The sequence below is a fragment of the Ranitomeya imitator genome, chromosome 3, assembly GCF_032444005.1.
Source record: "Ranitomeya imitator isolate aRanImi1 chromosome 3, aRanImi1.pri, whole genome shotgun sequence".
Taxonomy (NCBI): domain Eukaryota; kingdom Metazoa; phylum Chordata; class Amphibia; order Anura; family Dendrobatidae; genus Ranitomeya; species Ranitomeya imitator.
This window is the reverse complement of record NC_091284.1, coordinates 278,285,918-278,298,731: the sequence shown is the minus strand read 5'-3', so window position 1 is coordinate 278,298,731 and position 12,814 is coordinate 278,285,918.

The following is a 12,814-nucleotide window of genomic DNA, read 5'->3' as shown; positions in this document are numbered from 1 at the left end:
TTGTAATTTTTGTTGTTCTGCTTTCCATATGGTACAGTCTTTCTTTAAATGACCTTTTTTCTTACATCTGAAGCATTCTCTCGTCTCTTTATTATAGGGTTTTTGGAATTCTGTAGCTTTAAGAGCGTTTTCACTGTCCTTTTCAGAAGAATCATTTCTTTGTTCTTTTCTTCTCTGATATTCATCTATTAGTCTTGTTTTCACAAAATCTAATGTAATGTCAGCTTCTGGTCTCGTCTCAAGGGCATTTATCAAGGCTGTATACGAATCTGGTAAACTGCACAACAATATAGCTGCTACATGACTTTCTTTAACATCTTCACCAATAGATCTTAGCTGTGATATCACTTCCATCATTGAGAATATGTGCTTCTGCATATCGTCATTTGCACTCAATCTCATACTGTACAGCTTTCTTAATAAAAACAACTTGTGATTCAAGCTAGGTCTTTCATACAGTTTTCTTAATGCTTCCCACATTCCCTTAGCTGTTTCATCATTTCTTATATGTATTAATTGCGCATCATCCACTAATAAGCTAATGGTGGCTCTCGCTTGTATATTCTTTTTATCCCATGTCTGATTATCTTGATCTGGTCTTGCTGTAACCATTAGTTCCCATAGATCATCCTTAGATAACAACATCTCTACTTTGAATTTCCATAACTGATAATTTTCACTATTCAGTTTAGCTACTGTAAATTTCAGTTCTGTGTTACTCATCATCTTTATATAGTCTTACTTGTTTAGAGAGTTGTACTGAAGATATTCTCCTGTATGTCCTGTGAATTCTCTGCAATTATATCCAGCTCCTGGGATGGTGAATTTCTCTGTCACTCTGTATCTGGATTTATTTCCTTCTGTTTACAGAGCTTATCTGTGTGCTCCGTTATCTGGGGTTATAAACCAGGATCCTTCTGCCTGGGCTTGCAGTGCAGACCTGTAGTGTCTGGGGTGCCTGGGCCCATAACCTGTTGCAGAGTGCATCTTCTTGCAGTCACCGCTGTACTTAGGAGAGCTTCAATCAGCAAGATATCTTGAGTAAACAGTATTTACTTCATACTGGATAAACATGAGATACAATTCAGTGTCACACAGTCCGTGCACTGAACACAACACATTCATGAAGAAAAGCAAAAACAGAAAGTAAGAAAACAACCAACAACTGAGAGCTTCCCTCCCCACATTACAGCAAGTATATAACTTTACACACTATCGCCATCTGCTGTCTGGTTAGTATAAAGTCCTCCTTTCACTTATAATAAGTTCTAATCTGTTGCATATGCCAATACTATTAAGGTCCACAGCAGGTGGACAGCAAAAACAAAGCCAGGACTTATCTTTGTAGAAAAGCACAGCAAACTGGAGAGACCAGCAGGGAAGTGAATCCTGCAAGAACAATGAACAACTGGCACTGACTATAGGATCCTGCAAAGCTATATACCCCAGTCAGTCCTGCAATTAGTAGATACACATGTCCACTCCTGCAATCCAGGCACAACTGCATTACCCTCTACAACCACCGGAGGGAGCCCAAAAGCTGAATTCACAACAGTCGGGCAACCAACGTGGAAATAACTGTCCCGCCAGTCTCTGAAGTATTGCATAGAGATCTTTACTCCCTCGGTGTTCTGGCTACCGGTACTGTGCCCCATATCACTCCCCCTGGTGGAAGAATAACATTACTGCAACGACCAGAACTCTGGGGCACTGCACAAACAATTAACTTAAAATACAAATATATGTTGCATAACATTGGTGAATGAAGTTGTGGTGCTATTAGAGTCATATTTAATATTTTGTGTGACTTCCATGAGCTTGAAGGACTGCATCCATGCGGTTCAACAATGATTCATACAATGTATTAATGAAGTCATCAGGAATAGCAAAGAATGCAGTCTTACATGCCTCCCAGAGTTCATCTAGATTCTTTGGTTTTGTCTTCCAAGCTTCCTCTTTCATCCTACCCCAAACATGCTCAATGATGTTCATGTCGGGTGACTGGGCTGGCCAGTCATTGAGCACCTTGATCTTTTTTGCCTGTAGGAACTTTGTTATAGAGATGGATGTATGAGATGGAGCACCATCCTGCTGCACAATTTGACCCCTTTTATGATTTGGAATATAAGAGGTAGCTAATACTTTTTGATTTTTTAGGCTATTGATATTGCCTTCCACCTTGCAAATGTTTTGCACACCCCCATACTGCATGTAACCCCAGACCATGATCTTTCCAAAACTAAATATAACTGTTTTCTGGATGTATCTTGGATCCATACGGGCTCTAGTAGGTCACCTGCAGTATTTACGGTGGCTTTGGTGTAATTCTACTGAAGATTCATCAGAGAAATCCACCTTCTGACACTTTTCCGGCGTCCATCTGTTTAGCAGGCTGTGGGATTTTGCAAATGCCACATGTTTTTTATTTGCCTTTTGTTTAGTGCTGGCTTCTGGGCACTGATTCGACCATGGAGGCCATTTCGAGATACAATCCTACAAACTGTTCTAGTTGACACAGGCACTTGAGGTGACCAGGCCTGATGGAGCTCTGCTGTAGTGGAAGAGGGGCTTGCTATGGATTTTATAACCAACAAACGTTCCTCCTGAGCAGTTGTCTTGCGGGCTCTGCCGGATCTGGGCTTGTCAAACACATCTCCAGTCTCTTCAAATCTTTTTTTAATTCTTTTTACTTGATGCTTAGATACATTAAAGGTGCCAGCCACCTCTGCAGTGGATCTGGTCTTCAGCCTCTTGATAATCCAGGCTTTGGTTGCAGGCTGGATTTTTGGCATGTTATCAGAGCTCAAGTTGCAGTTCAAGTGAAGGTCTAGGGTGCTGGATTTCTGTTTATACACACACACACACACACACACACTAATTAACCGACCATTTACTGAGCACAGGTGAGGAAGTAAACTAGGATTGGGTGCATTAAATGACCAGGCGACAAAACTTTTGTCTTGCCAAAATCTGACCATTCTGTGATCCATAAAGTGATCAATATTTCTGCATAGATGCCAATTTATTTTCTTAACTTAAACTTCATTTCGGAGGGTTTCAGCTTTCAAAAGAATAATGGATGAATTTAACGTCAGGTTATAAGCTTTTAATTACATAACATGGATAAGCGACATAACTTCTGTCAGGGAGTGTAGTATGAATTTATAGGGGGACCCTACATCATTTTTTTTCTAAACTCACCAGTAAAGGCTAAGCAAACAGCTGTGAGCTTTTATTAAAGGGAATCTGTCACCTAGATTTTCGTATATAGGCTGCGGCCACCGCCATTAGGGGCTTATCTACATCATTCTGTAATACTGTAGATAAGCCCCCAATGTAACCTGAAAGATAAGAAAAACAAGTTAGATTATACTCACCTGGGGGGCGGTCCCACTGCAGTCTGGTCCGATGGGCGTCACGGTCCGGGTCTGGCGCCTCCCATCTTCATGTGATGACATGCTCTTCCTTGCTTCCTGTTGTGGCTTATGCGCAGGCGTACTTTATCTGCCCTGTAAAACCAAAAACACATGGGCCACCTGCATAGCGAACAAGTCTGTAGGAACCTGTTCACACCACCAAAGAACTTGAAAACACAAAAGCGCACAGAGAGGTAAAAAAATACTCTGTTGTAAAAAAGTCACAGTAAATAAGTAAGTGCTAGTCAAAAAATGAAAAAATAAAGGGTATTTAGTCAATATGTTTTTTTGCAAAAAAAGTATGTTAAGCTGCTCCACCAATCGCCAAGGTATACCCATAATAGAGCAGTCCTGTCTAATGTATATAATCCCTATCTGATGTATTTAAAGACCTGATCATCTGTATAGCACCTGTATGAACAGGGCTCAGAGAGAAAATATTCACGTTGAACATGCGAGATGGAACAGCCCTGTGCAGAGCAAAGTACTGCAGTGCTCAGGCGCCGGGAAAGGTCCGAGAAGCCCAGCGCCTGTGCACTGCAGTACTCAACAGGGCAGAGAATTATGCCTGCGCAGGAGCCACGATAGGAAGCCAGGAACAGGACGTCATCGCATGAAGATGGGAGGCGCTGGACCCGGACCGTGATGCTGACCGGACTGCACCAGACCGCCCCCTCCAGATGAGTATGCAGCGCCCCAGAGACCTGGTCGTTGCAGTATGACGCTCTTCCACTAAGGGGAGTGATGGTACGTCTGCTGACACTAAAGGAGTTCTCCTGACCAGGTATCACCAGAACACATTACACTTCACACTCCGGCCACTAGGGGGAGAAAAAGGCTTTATTTATTGGGCCACTCCTCATACTGGTAAAACTAGGGGTTGGGGAGGAAGTTAGTCAGAAGCTGACTGCTTTGGATTCAGGCAACATCCCGTGGCAGGGGGTGTTGCAGGGAGAAGACACTGGGGGGTCCCTGTCAGGCGTGGGAACCTGGCAGGTGCCTAGCGACCAGAGCAGAACGTAACGGAACCGTGCATGCACACCCCGCGGCGGTATCCAAGAGAGAGACACGAAGGGAAGGATATTGTGGAACAGTGTAAACGAGATCAAGCACAAAGGAGTACCAGTAGGAGTCGTGCCGTGAGACCGAGGCAACATCCTGCTGAGGCGCGTAGCCGGTGGCCGGAACACCGCGGGAGTAACTGACTCTAGGCCTTACTTCGAACTCCGCAGGACAGTTAATCATAGGTTGGCTGTCTACCTTACTACACCTACGAAGACATAGGGGGCAACAGTGGTTGAGGGGCGTCTCTAGGGTCCCTGAAGACCTCCAGGCCTTCCCGTCATACGGGTGCGTCCTAGCCATAACATACCTGGGGGACGTTGAACTAGAAACATCTGGAACCAAAGAGAGAGAGAGAGCTGTAGAGAACGAACGAACGAGAACAGCAGTTGTGAGGACTATTCCGAATGCTCAGCAGGGTAGGACTACAACACACAGGCGCTAGTGGTAGGCAACGATTTCCATCTGCGAAGGAAACTCTGGATGTGCCCATCGGATTGGCCGGTCTCAGATAGCCCTGTTAAGCGTGCTCTGGATTGAGGATCCTGAAGTCTTCAGTAGGGTTGAGCGAAGCGGGTCGGCCATTTTCAGAAGTCGCCGACTTTTGGCAAGGTCGGGTTTCATGAAACCCGATCCCTGTGTGGGGTCGGCCATGAGGTCGGCGATCTTCTGAATCTGGTATCGGAATTCCGATACCGAGTTCCGATATGTTTGCAATATCGGAAATCGGTATCGGAATCCATATTTAAGTGTAAAAGAAAGAATTAAAATAAAAAATATTGCTATACTCACCCTCTGATGCGCCCTGGTACTAACCGGCAGTCTTCCTTCCTTAGAATCAGCACTTGAAGGACCTTCGGTGACGTCGCGGCTTGTGATTGGTCGCGCGACGGCCCATGTGACCGCTCACGCGACCAATCACAAGCCGCGACGTCACCGAAGGTCCTTCAAGCGCTGATTCTTAGGAAGGAAGGCTGCCGGAAAGAAGCAGGGCGCATCCAAGGGTGAGTATATTCTTATTAGGTATATACTCACCCTCGTACGCGCCCTGCTTCTTTCCGGCAGCTTTCCTTCCTAAGAATCAGCACTTGAAGGACCTTCGGTGACGTCGCGGCTTGTGATTGGTCGCGTGTGCGGTCACATGGGCCGTCGCGCGACCAATCACAAGCCGCGACGTCACCGAAGGTCTTTCAAGCGCTGATTCTAAGGAAGGAAGACTGCCGGTTTGTACCAGGGCGCGTCAGAGGGTAAGTATAGCAATATTTATTATTTTAATTCTTTCTCTTACACTTAAATATGGATCCCAGGGCCTGAAGGAGAGTTTCCTCTACTTCAGACCCTGGGAACCATAGTAACCCATTGCAATGCATTGGGTTTCGGGTTTCGGCCGACCCCGACCCCGACTTTTTTATAGGATCGGCCGATTTCACTCGACCCGACTTTTGAGAAAGTCGGGTTTCGTGAAACCCGACCCGATCCTATAAAAGTAAAGGTCGCTCAACCCTAGTCTTCAGTAAAGAGGTAAAGAGACTGCAACCTTGTGTCCTCGTTATTGTCTGCACCTCACACCATTACCATCTACCTTACTGGGAAGCCCTGGGGACATCCTTCACCTGTGGGAAGGTATACCATCCAGCTGCCATTCCATCACCCCAGCGGACCCCACAGCAGCGTCGGTCACCCTGACCAAACACCACAGGTGGCGTCACGAACCCCTGACAGACTGCACCACCTTTATTGGACGCCCCTTAGCAGGGTCGCGGACCGGGTCTAGCCACCGTGACAGCCTCAGAACCGAACCAGAGAGGCCCGGTACCGAGAACTCGTGGCCCTGTGTCTGGGGGCGCTCCAACTTGGCGTCACGAACAGGATCCTACTTAAGCCTGAGAAGCAGGTCATGTGTGCCTTGGAACTTTGACTGAAACGTGTTTGGACTGTGATTTATTGCAAAGACTGTGTATTGCTATCTGCCGCGAGATTCCCGCCAAAACTGCCGCCATTGCCGCGCCACGAGGAGCGCAGGGGAAGAAGGAGGGCATGCCATGGGAGGAGACTATCAAAGTGGCGCCAGAAGTGCTGACCACCCCCTCCGATTACTGTTGCGGGGGGATGATCTGCCCCAAAGCAGAGGAGAACCGCCCCCTGACTTGCAGCGGCGGGAACCAAGACAAGAAGGAGCCACTCCCCCAGGAAATGGAGGAGCAGCGTGTGAGTGCCATTGCAGACCCCGGAGAGGGGATGACGACCAGCGGGTGCCCGAGCGATGAAGGAGCGATCCTGGCCTGTCCCTGTCAGCCCTGTCAGACCGGAACTCGAACCTGCCGCGGCTGGAGGGCTCGGATTTCTTGGAGCCGCGGGCGGAGGAGCCAAGTCAGCCTATCCCGATCGTGGAGCCAGCCGATGTGAAGCAATGGAGATCGGAGCCGTCACTGAGGGCCGCATCGGTAGAACCACGGTCCGAGCTGCAGCCGACTCCAGCGTCCTCGTCAATGGAACCGATCGGCATCGGTGGAACCACATCAGACGGAGGTATGGAAAATGCCCCTGCCCTCCTGATCGATCCGGCTCCCGCGGCCGCTCCCCGTCCTGACAGAGACCGACTCCCCGCTCCTGAGCTGGTGGTTATAGCCCCCGGCACCATGGAGAAGCTGGTGCCCCCCGCTACCGACGACTATGGGGATACCACTGGGAGTAAGCTCAGAGGGGGTGATCTTCCAATGGGACACCCCAAGGATGGGGCCAGACGGGACTAGACAGGAGGGCCTCAGCGTCGCTGCGCTTAATTGGGAACAATATAAACAATATCTAGTTTTACACTGGAAAGACCGAGAAGAGACAGAACAAAGTGACCCACCGAAAGTACAAGGACCAAAGACAGAACGCAGTAAAGGGAGTCCGGTAAAGCGGGGTTGGGGCTATAGACAGGAACCGGGGCTACCGACGGAAATCTTCTTTACTAGCTACAATGTCAAGGTCCCGCGCCACGATAGAGGTGACGGACAGCTGCTACACAGAGGGGACCAGGTGACGTACACCCGCCATCGGAGTGCGCAAGGGTGGTGCGCTCGAAATGTCTACCGATGCGAGCCGGTAATGGCGCCACCTGCTGTCCTGACTACGACTAACCCTGATTTGACGAACTCCATCCCTGTCACCACAGTGTGCATTATCGCCGCTACTGAACTTGCAACCAAAGCTGACATTCAGATCCAGACACCGGGTGACCTGGCCGCATCTGAGAGACGAACCCACGACACTGACACCACATCAGGCGAGAACACAGAACCAGGGCTTCCACGGCCGGGAAGTGTTCGTTACCGATGGATGCCTTGCAACCTATTATAGAACTAAACCTCGAAGACCTGAATATGTATGCAGCGCCCCAGAGATCTGGTCGTTGCAGTATGACACTCTGCTACTAAGAGGAGTGATGGTACGTCTGATGGCACTGAAGGAGTTCTCCTGACCAGGTATCACCAGAACACTTTACACTTCACACTCCGGCCACTAGGGGGAGCAAAAGGCTTTATTTATTGGGCCACTCCTCACACTGGTAAAACTAGGGGTTGGGGAGGAAGTTAGTCAGAAGCTGACTGGGTTGGATTCAGGCAACATCCCGTGGCAGGGGGTCCATGTACATAGTTAACTGTTTCTTGCTGCTGCTTAAAACCCATCCAGCGTTATTCCTAAAAGGGGTCCCTTTGTTTACCCGGGATCCCTATTGTTTATAGTTCTTTTTCTATTTTTGCACATGTTCATCATTGTTTAAAAGACTGCGGGATCATGAACAGTGAATGATTCAAAACTGTTTTGTATATAGTTTGCACCTTCTTAAAGGTGCTCTCTACTGGTTTTACAAGCGAAAGAAGATTTTGCGAAGATAATGCTTCTGGACATGACGCAGAAGGTCTTGCTTTCAGTGGACTTGCAGACAGAGAGAATCTGCACTATTTCCTAGAGACTTGGTTCCCTCTTAAAGGGAATGTTGACATGTTGCTTTGGAAAAGATCGAAACGTTAATAATGTTGAAAGTTAGTAAAGTTTGATAATGTTAATAAAGATTGAGGACAGGAAAGCTTGAAGTGAACCCATAGGGGTTAGGGAGAGAGTCCTCCTGAGAACCGTAGAATGATGGTCGGTACAATGACAGTTGGCCCAGCCAAAGAGCTAGGCAGTCCTGCATTGGTGAAGCTAGAACGGAAAGAAAAGTTGAGTTATTTATATAGTATTTTATAGTAGGCCTTTGGTGGGTTCAGCTTATACGCCCTTAAAGGAAAAGTTAAATTATTGTTCAGAGTTTGCACTTGGTAGAATACCTGGCTGTGTACTGAGAGTTATTTATAGTCAGAATGTTATTTAAAAATATTTAACCTTGTTTTTGTTTGTAACGTTCAAGTGTTCTCACCTCTCATAAAGGGAAGCATTATTCTAATTACCTGTTTTAAGCATTTCAAAATTTGGTATGTCTTTTGCTGCAATGTATTGTTGTTCTTCTTCCCAGTCCAGGAGTACTGGATTTAACCGGGGGGGAGTGCAGCGCCCCAGAGACCTGGTCGTTGCAGTATGACGCTCTGCCACTAAGGGGAGTGATGGTATGTCTGATGACACTAAAGGAGTTCTCCTGACCAGGTATCACCAGAACACATTACACTTCACACTCCGGCCACTAGGGGGAGAAAAAGGCTTTATTTATTGGGCCACTCCTCACACTGGTAAAACTAGGGGCTGGGGAGGAAGTTAGTCAGAAGCTGACTGGGTTGGAACCAGGCAACATCCCGTGGCAGGGGGTGTTGCAGGGAGAAGACACAGGGGGGTCCCTGTCAGGCGTGGGAACCTGGCAGGTGCCTAGTGACCAGAGCAGAACGTAACGGAACCGCGCCTGCACACCCCGCGGCGGTATCCAAGAGAGAGACACGAAGGGAAGGATCCTACTGAGGCGCGTAGCCGGTGGCCGGAACACCGCGGGAGTAACTGACTTTAGGCCTTACTTCAAACTCCGCAGGACAGTTAATTATAGGTTGGCTGTCTACCTTAAATTTCCTAAGAAGACATAGGGGGCAACAGTGGGAGAGGGGCGTCTCTAGGGTCACGGAAGACCTCCAGGCTTTCCCGTCATACGGGTGCGTCCTAGCCAAAACATACTGGGGGACGAAAAACTAGTAACATCTGGAACTAAAGAAAGAGAGAGAGCTGTAGAGAACGAACGAACGAGAACAGCAGTTGTGAGGACTATTCCGAATGCTCAGCAGGGTAGGACTACAACACACAGGCGCTAGTGGTAGGCAACGATTTCCATCTGCGAAGGAAACTCTGGATGTGCCCATTGGACCGGCCGGTCTCAGATAGCCCTGTTAAGCGTGCTCTGGATTGAGGATCCTGAAGTCTTCAGTAAAGAGGTAAAGAGACTGCAACCTTGTGTCCTCGTTATTGTCTGCACCTCACACCATTACCTTACTGGGAAGCCCTGGGTACATCCTTCACCTGTGGGAAGGTATACCATCCAGCTGCCATTCCATCAACCCAGCGGACCCCACAGCAGCGTCGGTCACCCTGACCGAACACCACAGGTGGCGTCACGAACCCCTGACAGACTGTACCACCTTTATTGGACGCCCCTTAGCAGGGTCGCGGACCGGGTCTAGCCACCATGACAGCCTCAGAACCGAACCAGAGAGGCCCGGTACCGAGAACTCGTGGCCCTGTGTCTGGGGGCGCTCCAAGTACAATATAACTTGTTTTTCTTATCTTTCAGGTTTCAACTGGGGCTTATCTACAGCATTACAGAATGCTGTAGATTAGCCCCTAATGGCGGTGGCCGAAGCTTATATACGAAAAAGTAGGTAACAGCTTCCCTTTAATAGCTTGAGAACCTTTGGGGATATTGTCCCTTGTCCCAGATTAATAACATCAGCCCCGAGCAGGTGGCTTTCCCTCTGCTAATTATGAAAATTATTTTACACAGGCGGTACAGAGGGTGCTGAATACTGTTCCCATCATTGTTGCCTGGTCAAGCTGATCTCAGGGAGACTAAGCGACGATGATGAGAGCTGCCTTCAGCAGCTGATGCCTAGGAACAGAGCGAATTGTATTGGTTTTCCCAGGTGTTGGGACATGTCACACGGACACATGGACTGCACATGGATGTGAAACAAAGACAGCAAACAAACATGCGGAAGTCACGCAGATGTCACACGGATGTCACATACGTACATACGGACGGCACGCGGACCACGGATCTCACCTGTTTTTTTCCTGTACAGGAATCACAAGGACAAGGGAAAGAGGCCTTAGGCCGGGTGCAGATGAGTGTATTTTTAGTTTAAGTGCGATCTGATAAAAATTGCAACGCACTTGGACCAATGTTATTCTATGGGAAAGTGCACATGCCGCCTTTATTTCTCTTACCATGCCAGTCCTAGGAAAAATTGAGACATGCCCGGGTTTGAGCCGATATTCGGATCACAGTCAGCCATACAAGTCAATGAGACTGTGGAAAACATCTGAGTGTATTCCAATTTCCGCGCACTGACGCAATAGAGAAGATGGAGACAATTTTTTTTCCATCTTCTCATCCAAAACAATTGGATCACACTCTGATTAGCATGTGATTTGCATAACCAGCCCGATTCTCTCAGATGACAGGACACACGGTCGCCTGCTCCCAGCCATTACAGCAATGTCTTTACGTTACAAAATGAGATTTTGGAGCAAAAACTGCCGATATCTCAAAACTCCTGAACGTTGAATTTCTGCATCAAAAACTTAGCAAACTGATTCCGTGCGCACACATGCCTTTAGTTTACGTCCACAGAGGTTTCTGAGGCAAATATGGAGCGTATCTGCGCCAACAACTCAGAAAAAAGCCGCCATGTGGAGAAGGCCTTATAGTCCTTGGAAATCCCATGTACATGTGGGAAAAATCCGCACAGAAATGGAATCAGGACGGCTCTCAGATCTAGTGTGGAGTTCACCCTATTCTATGCTTAGCAATGGAGGAAGGTGAGATCCAGCAGTAACACCTGCAAATGTGCGCATTAGGCTGGAGAAACACTAGCGATTTTAAAATCAGTGTGATTTTGATGCAGGAGAGTTGGACGAGTGTAATGCAAATGTCATGCGAGTGTCATGCTTTTTTTATGTGAGTACAATCTGATTTTTCCCACCTAGCATCCGATTTACATTCGACTGCAGTGCGATTGTTATCCGATTGCAATGCGATTTTTAACATAAGCTTTTACATAGAGCAACTATCTGTCATTTACACACATCGTTTTCAAAGGAAATATTTGTCACAACACACACACATATATACACCTCTGTCAAAAATTAAGAGACCACTGCAAAATATTCAGTTTTTCTGATTTTTCTCTGTATAGGTGTATTTTTGAGTAAAATGTAAATTGTGCTTTTATTCTATAAACTACTGACAACATTTCTCCAAAGTTCCAAGCAATACATTTTGTATTTCTTTTCTGAAAATGAGAAATGGTCAAAATAACAAAAAAATGCATTGCTTGCAGACCTCAAATAATGCAAAAAAATCCAAGTTCATAATCATTTAGAAACAACAATACTAACGTTTTAACTCAGGAAGAGTTCAGGAATCAATATTTTGTGGAATAACCATGATTTTTAACCCCTTAGTGACAGAGCCAATTTGGTACTTAATGACCAGGCCAATTTTTGCAATTCTGACCACTGTCACTTTATGAGGTTATAACTCTGGAACGCTTCAACGGATCCCGCTGATTCTGAGACTGTTTTTTCGTGACATATTGTACTTCATGTTAGTGGTAACATTTCTTCGATATTACTTGCGATTATTTATGAAAAAAACGGAAATATGGCGAAAATTTTTAAAATTTTGCAATTTTCAAACTTTGTATTTTTATGCCCTTAAATCAGAGAGATATGTCATGAAAAATAGTTAATAAATAACATTTCCCACATGTCTACTTTACATCAGCACAATTTTGGAAACAAAATTTTTTTTTGTTAGGGAGTTATAAGGGTTAAAAGTTGACCAGCAATTTCTCATTTTTACAACACCATTTTTTTTTAGGGACCACATCACATTTGAAGTCATTTTGAGGGGTCTATATGATAGAAAATAATGAAGTGTGACACCATTCTAAAAACTACACCCCTCAAGGTTCTCAAAACCACATTCAAGAAGTTTATTAACCCTTTACGTGCTTCACAGGAACTGAAACAATGTGGAAGGAAAAAATGAACATTTAACTTTTTTTTGCAAACATCTTAATTCAGAACCATTTTTTTTATTTTCACAAGTGTAAAAACAGAAATGTAACCATAAATTTTGTTATGCAATTTCT